Here is a 9,593-nt window from a genome sequence, read left to right as displayed (position 1 = left end):
AGCAAAATTCAATTCAATTCAATTCAACTTTATTTGTATAGCCCAATATCACAACAAGGTTATCTCAAAGGGCTTTACAGAGTCAGTTAGAGTAAACAACAGTCAAATGAACAGCAAGAAGATGAGTAGTGTCCAGGGCATCCCCCGTCCTTAGACCCTCCTTCTCGGCAAGGAAAAACTCAAAACCCAGTGGGAAAAGGGAGAAACCTCGGGGAGAACCACAGTGAAGGAGAGATCCACTCCAATGGACGGACAGGCTATAGATGCACCAGGACTGATGGACGTCCATTTGCAGATGTAGTTCTAGTCTACAAGGATGCAGTAGGGTGGGCACATGGGGGGTCCGTCCCGCTGGATGAGACAGGCAGGGGCGAGGAGGCCCATCCACAGTGGTGAGGCCGAGGACGTCCATCCAGACAGGTGGGGGAGGGGGTCAGGACACAGGACAGGGCAGGACACAGATGGGTCAGCGCAGATCCTGCCATCATTGGCTCCCAAGTGGTTACAACTGAAAAAGTAGCCACTCCCCCGGAGGGGAGTGGGGAAAGGGGACATCGGGTGAATAGCACTGCACAAACTAAGTTGGCTAAGTTGACTAGATAGATAGATAGATAGATAGATAGATAGATAGATAGATAGATAGATAGATAGATAGATAGATAGATAGATAGATAGAGAGAGAGAGAGAGAGAGAGAGAGAGAGACACGGACGGACGGACAGACAGACAGATTGTGCATGTTTAAAAACAGTTACATTGACCAAGGTCAGTGATTTCACACTCCTTTAAAATAGCTTTAAATTCACCTATAGTAACAAGTTCAGACAGATTTAAGTTATTTTGCAGGACATTCCATGCAGAGGGGGCAGCATATTGAAATACAGTCTTCCCCAACTCTGTTCTGGCTCTGGGAACCACCATCAATATGTTTTTCTGCGGATGCAGTGCATACTGTTGTTGGTTTTTCCACATATAAGTGTAGAGGTAAGATGGGAGGAGCCCGAGAATACATTTGTAAATGAAAATCAACTGATGAGACCACCTGCGAACATGCAGAGAAGTCAGTCCAGCCGTAGCATACAAAGTACAATGGTGAACGTGATTTCCACAGCCAGTCATAAACGCACAGTGGAAGACAATGTCCAGCTTTATTAAAAGATTTTCAGATGCATTCAAAAAAGGAAATCACCATAATCCATCAGAGGTTAAAAAAAAAAAAAAAAGTAGCAGAAATTAATCGTTTCCTTGTATGAACTGAGAAAGAAGATTTGTTTCTGAAAAGGAAACCAAGTTTTAGCTTTAGTTTACGTACTAGATGTTCAATGTGCTGCTTAAAGGACAGATTTTCATCAATAAAAATGCCTAAGTATTTGTAAGATGACACCATTTGGATTTCATTTCCTTCAGCTGTTTTAAATACAAACACAATAAAAAGAATAAAAAAAAACTTTCAAGAGCGAGTCATACCAGTGTTTCCAGAACTGAGATGTGTAACATACGGCACTATATGCAAGATTAGTCGGCAATAAAATCACGGTATTTTCTGAATGATTCAGGTCACACACAAACTTAAACATCAGATTTCTCAAGACAGACTGCAATGAATTTACATGATTAAACATAAACAATTCACTGGTACTAGTCCATCTGGGCTTTTTTAATAAGAGTCTTAGAGCATCATTGTATGCCACTGTCAGTCTGTGGAAGATGGCCTTTCTATAGTTGACCCACAGATGTGCTGTGTACAGTGGGGTGCAGTATGCTCTAAACAGAGTCAGTTTCACCTCTACAGAACAAGAGGAGAATTTCTGTGACAGTATGTTCGCTTGTGCGTACAACATCCGGCACTAACGATACATGGCCTCGTCATCCGACAAATAAACTGTTCTGATGTGACCCAGGTACTTGACAACACTGCATACATTCAAGATACTCCCAGTTAACTTAAAGTCAGGAAACTTCAATGATCTGTCCTCCTTGGTCTGACAAATCATAATTACTCATTTAGCCAAGTTGTATTCCATATCATGCAGTTACCCATACACATATCATGATATGATATGATGCCATTGCCATTGCAATAAAAATGTCAATGCCAGTGGTAGAAAGTAGGTACATTTACTCCTGTAGTTAGTTGAGTGCTTTTACACCAGTTTGTCCCTTGAATAGCTAAAAAAAACAGACAATGTATGTAATGTAATTTATTTTTATGGTTAACACATTTTTATATTTCAGCAAAAAGGGCAAACTTTCTCCTGTTGAAGGAGTTGCTTCTTAGTCATTTGTGACAATGAATCAGAGAGACTCCACTTTTAAATTATGGATACTCTGTTTTTCCAGCTTTAATAATTTTGTCATATTTTATAGATGAAGCAATTAAAAACAAACAGGACATTCTGTAGGTGCATACTTCTACCTAGGCCCAGTCTCACCATGTTTTTCATTACGGGATCATACGCTTTTTCTGAATCTGTTCCAGAACTTAATTGGCTCCTTATTGGCCCATATCCCACTGGTCCACTTAGTTTGATAGAAACCAGTGAAGTAGTTTATATGTAATCTGACAGATGTAAGCAATATCATAACCTCCTTGATAGAGGGAAAATGGCCAAAAAAAGTGAAGTGGTAGTTAATGCCTGATTTTTTTACACATAAAAAATGCAGTTTGTAACAAATTCTTTAAGACTTCAGTAATGACAACACCAAATGGACCTCTGAAAAGACCAGTTTAGAAAGATTAGTTTGCATCCAAGGTCCCTCAACACATCTGAGTGTGTTGTTCTCAACTACAGGTTTTGACCAAACAGGAATGGATGTGTTTCATCCTGTCAGACTAAGCTAAGTACACAAATCTTCTATTAAATGAACAAAACCTAACAGGACTATGATTTCTGGTTTAACTCGTTAGAAACTAAACAGTCCATCTTGGAATGCAATCAGTAAACATGTCCTACCTTGACAAAAATGAATCATTTATACTTTGGAAAAATGTCAGACAACGTGCATTTTACTTGTCATAATTCTTACACATGAATCAGGTTCTCTTCCTGTTCTTGCCGCCTAGAATGCTTCAACCTCCAACAAATCTGAGGTCTCCTGGAAGTCTTCCCTGTCAGAAAACCACAAGCCATATGAAGACTAAACATGGGAAAACTGCCAGTAAAACCAAGTGGTCATAAGTTTTACACGTCTACCACCGGTCTTCAGCAGCTCATCACCTCTGTGTGGTTTTGCAGCCACACTTAACTCGTCTTTCCCTCTTCCCTTCCTGCATCTTTAGCTCCGTCTGTTGCTTCAGAGGTGATCGTGAACTTTCTGCACCAGATGTTTCTCTCAGCCTCTCACCAATAAATCTCATCTAACAGCAAACCGCTGCTGGCGCTGCCTTCAAATCAGACACATTCTAACTACTGCAATTACCCAGCAGCGGCAGCAGTTAAGAGCTGCAAACCCCGAGTGGACAATTGGCAAAGGCCTGTGAAATCACGCCCCAACTCCTTCTCACTTTCAGAGGTCTTTTCACACCATTTTATCCTGGGAAAGCAGAAAAATGACCTTTTCTGTCATTGCATCAGGTGTTAAAAACAGTTCATTTCCAAATTTACTGATTTATTACAGTGGTAAATTTATTTTAGAGCTCTTCTACTAAATAAAAGGGTGTCATATCACAGCAAGACGTTTGACAAATTCCACTAGTGTAGTAGTCTAATTACTTGCAGCAATAAACACATCTACAAACAAATAAAGCATTATTTAAAGCCTTTGATCCAGTTGTGTGAAAGAAAGAATGATCATGCCCATTTAATGCAGAAAACCGCGAGAGTACCTAACACAATGTCTAATTAACTCTGCTTTTTACCCTGTGTTGTTGCATTTACGCCAAAAGGTGTCTAGTTCTCTGTTTGTTCACTGTTCTCAAAGCCACTAATGTATTGTCAGTGAAGCTGCTCCTTCTCATTTTAATCTTTAAGTTCAAAGCTGAAAAGTGTGTAATAAGAAGATGGATGCCACACTAATCCTTTTAAGCCAAATTAATGTGTGACACCATGGAAGAGGCAGGCAGTTTAAATTAAACTGATGGTACTTAAGTGTTTTAAAACAATTAAGCTGCAATGGGACTAAGTATGGTAAGTAAATACATTAACAACCAATGAGCCTAATCACATTTATCAAACTAAATATTGCTGCAAAGCGTTTCAGTGAGAGTGATAAAAGATGGGCTGTAATTAACATTTTTTTTTATATTAATGGGGCTGGAATAGATTATGCTGAAGACTATTTTTTTTATGACAGCGTGCATGAAAATAACCACTGCTGTGTTGTGCCCCATAAGCCAGTTTCTTTGAGCTCCTCTGTGATTTTTTCCACTTTTCCTGTGCGCCAGCTTTGCAATATTTCTCCATCAGTATCGTCCAAGTATGACCAACTGTGAGAAATTTGTCAATACTTGCTCAGCATAACCACAAAGCAAACCACAAGAACCCTGCTGCTGTGGGAACTTAACAGAAGACTTGCCTACAATGCACTCACCTCTGCACATCAAATGTACGTGGCAAACCGGTATGCAGACGAACCTTCTGCCCTCTTCTGCAGATAAAATACCAAAAATAATCACCACAGGGTCTCTTAGTACTAGTATTACTGCTTTCACCGTCAACCCCGCCCCTTTCAGCTGTCAATCACAACTCCACATGCCACCTCTGAGCACATCTCACACTCTCAGTAATGTTTTTTTCCTCTTCCCCCTAATAATTTGTGGTGAAGACACACTAGAGACATTTTAGTTCAGGGGCCATATTCAGCTAAATTTGATCTGAAGTGGGCCGAACCAGTAAAATAATAACAGAATAACCTATAAATAATGACAGCTCCAAATTTTTGTCTTTGTTTTAATGTAAAAAAAAAAACAAAAAAAAACTATTCAATTATGAAAATACTTACTTTGATAAACTATCTGAAAAAAAAAAAAAAACTGAAAAAACTGAAATTTAAATTAAAAACATAAGAAATTTTAGTGCACTTTTAACAATATTATTCCTCAACTTATCATTTGTCCATGTGCATTATGGATCAGATCTACAAAGACACTAAACACTGAGGAACAGGCAGAAAAGAGTTCAAATTGGGCTGAATTTTCTTTAGACATTTCAGGTTGTTCACATTTGTTCAGGTTATCCACATTTTATTGTTACAGGATAGTTTGTAAATGTAAATATTTTCATAATGTAATGCATTTTTTTACACTAAAATAAAGGGGAAAAAAGTTGTTAATTCTAGATTTTTTTTGGCTTAATTGAAGATTTGTTTTACTAAATTGAAGATATTTTTTGGATTAATTCAAGATTTTTTTTTAACCTAATTGAAGATTTTTTTTTTTACTTAATTCAAGGATTTTTTTTTTTTTTTAACTTAATTTAATATTTTTTTTGGCTTAATTGAAGATTTTTTTTAAACTTAATTGAAGATTTTATTTTATTTTAATTTTTTTGGCTTAATTCAAGGTTGTTTTTTTACTTAACTGAAGATTTTTTTTTTTTTTTTTTTACTTAATTGAAGATTTTTTTACTTAATTGAAGATTTTTTTTTAACTTAATTGAAGGTTTTTTTGTTTTTTTTTTGCTTAATTGAAGATTTATTTATTTATTTATTTTTTACTTAACTGAAGATTTTTTTGGGCTTACTTGAAAATTTTTTGCTAAATTTGAGAATTGTTTGCTTTTTTTTTTTGCTTAATTGAAGATTTTTTTTTTTTTTTTTTTACTTAATTGAAGATTTTATATATTTTTTTAAACTTAATTGAAGGTTTTTTTTGTTTTGTTTTTTTTGGTTTTTTTTTTGTTTTTTTTTGCTTAATTGAAGATTTTTTTTTTTTTTCTGGCTTAAGTCAAGCTTATTTATTTATTTATTTATTTTTTGCCTAATTCAATTCAAGACTGTGGAATTTTTGCACTTGGCAAAAACATCCCAGGGGCCGAACTGGACCCTTTGGGGGGCCGCATTTGGGCCCCGGGCCGCATGTTTGACAGCCCTGCACTAGAGGCTGGTCAGTTCAGTCGGGACACCAGGGGCGGTTTCTTAAACACAGAGGCAAATGTGAAATCTGATCTGACCACAGAGGTCTGTCCCAAACTACAATGCCAAAGAGTTCGAAGTTCGTGCACTGCAGAAAAAGTACTAAAATCCCCAAACCCCACCATGCTCATGCTCGGCTTGTTCCACTCATCCCAGTGTGTGTGAACTTACTTTGGTGCCTTTCATCCCAACAGTCCACACTTCTGCTGTTTTCACTTCACCGCTCCCATTTTCCAGAGCCTGTAGCGCTCCCGTGTCCCGGTGTGTCAGGGTGTCTGCGGGTCCACATGAGCTCCAGAGCCCTCTGAGTGTCTGATCCACGGCAATAAACTGTCAGGAGCTGGAAAGACTGAGACACCCTCGTCTGTTCCCATCCCATAAAGTCCTGTCTAGCTTCAGCTCGTTTTACTACAGTCAAGGCGGTTAATGCGCAATACCAAAGCACTTCCGGTTTGATACTTTACAAAATAAAGCCCTTACTATCAGCTTGAACCTGTACAGCAGGGGTGTCAAACTCATTTTCTTTCAGAGGCCACATTCAGCTAAATGTAATCTGAAGTGGACAGTGAAATAATGACAGAATAATATATAAATAATGTCAACTACAAACTTTTTTCTGTGTTTTACAGCACAGATGTCAAACATGCAGCCCGGGGGCCAAAACCGGCCCACCAAAGCTTCCAATCCGGCCCGCGGAATGAATTTGCAAAGTTCAAGTTAGGATATCAAACTTAAGGATGGGAATCGAGAGCCGGTTCCCAACACAGTGGTGCAGTGGATAGCACTCGTGCCTCACAGCAAGAAGGTCCTGGGTTCGATTCCAACACCAGTTGACAGGGGGTGGGACCTTTCTGTGTAGAGTTTGCATGTTCTCCCTGTGTCTGCGTGGGTTCTCTCCGGGTACTCTGGCTTCCTCCCACCATCCAAAGACATGCACTGATAGGTTAATTGGTTAATCTAAATTGCCCGTGGGTGTGAATGTGAGAGTGATTGTTTGTCTCTATATGTCAGCTCTGTGATGAACTGGTGAAATGTCCAGGGTGTACCCCGCCTTCGCCTCTATGTAGCTGGGATAGGCTCCAAGCGACCCCTGTGACCCTAGTGAGGATAAAGCGGGTTCAGAAAATGAATGAATGAATAAATGAACCAGTTCCCAGTAGCTTGATTCCTTGGAATCGTTTGCCTGCCTGCTTAACGATTCTGCTTATCGATTCTGCTTTCATAAGATCCTGTTAAAATGTTCATATTCTATTAGTTCAGAACTAACATCAGAACTTTATATTTGTGCAATCCCAACAAAGGAACTAACATTATTTAATGACAGTGTTAAATAATAATAAATAACATACAAACAAAAAAAGAAGAACAAAAATGAACCACCACAATGTCTGCATTTAAATAAATACCTAAAAATATCAATACAGTACTTTCTAAATAGCGATACAATATTGTTAAATGAAATATCACGATATATTGCAGAACCGATATTTTCCTCACCCCTAGTCTCAACATGTATTTGACTAGTCTATTGTACATATATTTCATTTTTTATTTTACGTGTTTTCAACCTTAGCTTGTTTGATTTTTTGCTATGCTCGCTAGCTTACTCACGTGACCTTTCCCATAGCACTTTTCACAAAATTTGCTGAGTTTTAGCCATTTTACCCCCAGCTACTAGTGATGGGTCCAGCAACACCGATGCGTCGGCGCATGTGTCGAGCTCATAGAGCAAAACCCTGTGTCGGTGCGCGTATCGCTTCAAGAAAGTCACGTGATTGATACAGGACTTGTTTTGGAGCTGACACTGAGGCGCCAAACTGCGTTTATAAGGAAGTGCATCTGTCAACGGGATGCATCTGCCAAAAGAATCTCTGATCTTTTGCGGTTCATCATCAAATTCATCAAGAATTATGGAGTAGCCTCAAGCCAAAAGAAAGGTTTCCAAAATGTGTGATCATGTTGATCTCATATCAGAAAATAAGGTATTTGTTTTAATTTCCTTGTTGTTTCATCCTGTTCCTCTCAGAGTTTCCACTTGATCTATCTGAATTCAAATTCATTTCAAAGTGACTCTTAGTTTACTATTCATATTATTTTCTGCAGGTTAAATGTGGCATTTTTTGGACAGAACTTTCCTATTTAAACAAAAGCACCTCCTCAATGCTGAGGCATTCTAGGACCAGGCATGAGAATGAAGTCCAGATCCACCAGGACAAACTCAGATATACAGCCATTCTGCAACTGACTCACAGTTGCTTTGTTGATAATTATTTCCTATTAATTTATGCTTTGCTTCAGTTTTAACCATCAAGCTCAAAATGTTGGAAAAAGTTTTTTTTTTTTTTTTTAAAAAAAAATTGTAAAAAAAAAAAAAAAAAAAAAAAAAAAAAAAAAAATCCCAGTCCACAAGCATCCTCATTCACAACACGTTCACTTAGATTTTCACGTTATGATACATGTTCACATTATTTATTGACTGTATCTAAAAATATCAAAGATATTTTACATTTAAATGAAGATATGAAATAATATAATATAAAATACAATGGCTTAAATTATTTTATTGTATATACTAGGTCATCAAATCAGTGTCAGTTGAGTCTGTCAACCAGGTTGCCTGTAGGGATTTTGAGGTCCAGCAGGTGTCAGTATTCAGTGACACAGTATCGACACAGTATCAATACAGTTTGGCAATGTGTGGAAACACTTCATGACGCCTCATCTACCCATCACTGCAAGCTACTACCCTCTCCAACGTTACGCTTTTATTGTTGAAAGCACAGACGTATGACTTCCGGCTAAGTGGCGCTGCCGTTTGTGCGCCCTCTAGTGGCGGCACCGCAAAACACACAACAGCCCACATTAAAGGGGAAGCTTACGTGCAGAGTTGCGCAAGAAGGTGGTGGTTTGTTTCATTTGGCTTGAAATTTACATTTTGATGAATCTGATAAAACGTAATGTGAACGGAAAGGCAGAGCTTTCCTGTTGATGTCTGTGCAACTCAGCCTTTCCCATACTTTACAAAATAAACAAATTCATGTTATCTTACAACTCTGTTTGCCTGCTGTTACAAAGAAAGAAGTCCTGATGTTTTTTTTTTTTTTTTCTATTATAAGAAGCCATTTGCAACAGTGAGGTAACAGTAATGGCAATCAGTGGTAGTGAAGGGACAATGTCAAACCCAACTTCTGCACATAAATCACAATCTTATCATATCCAAAGAGATTTAAGCTGTATCCTGAAATATTATAAGTGACTGATAAAAAAAAAAAAAAAAAAGAAAGAAAAAAAAACGTGATGTATTATGGTTAATGTCTGTTGCACAATCTTGAAGGACCTCAGCTCTACATCTGCAATCTGCACCTCGGCCGTTATTTTCCACTTGGGAGCATGACACCATCACACACCCATGCTCATAGATATAAGTGTATGAAGGTTTTATTACTGATCAGAGTTCTCTTAAGTCATACATACATTCAAGGTCTTGTTCAGAAAATTGGTTTCTACTTTTGGAGCACACCC

General features: G+C 38.0%; 1 long non-coding RNA gene across 1 annotated transcript; it reads right to left on the bottom strand.

Annotated features, from left to right (window-relative positions):
• Nucleotides 1-2,263: 2,263 nt before the first annotated feature.
• On the bottom strand, nt 2,264-6,503 carry LOC115432267 (uncharacterized). The gene is made up of 2 exons (XR_003937183.1): nt 6,243-6,503; nt 2,264-4,586 (listed from the first exon to the last, which is right to left on the bottom strand). It is a non-coding gene; the product is annotated as an uncharacterized LOC115432267 (long non-coding RNA).
• Between the last annotated feature and the right edge of the window lie 3,090 nt (nt 6,504-9,593).

The sequence above is a fragment of the Sphaeramia orbicularis genome, chromosome 13 (assembly GCF_902148855.1).
Source record: "Sphaeramia orbicularis chromosome 13, fSphaOr1.1, whole genome shotgun sequence".
In the NCBI taxonomy this organism is placed as follows: domain Eukaryota; kingdom Metazoa; phylum Chordata; class Actinopteri; order Kurtiformes; family Apogonidae; genus Sphaeramia; species Sphaeramia orbicularis.
Note: the sequence above shows the minus strand (reverse complement) of the source record. Positions and strands in the feature narration are given on the sequence as shown.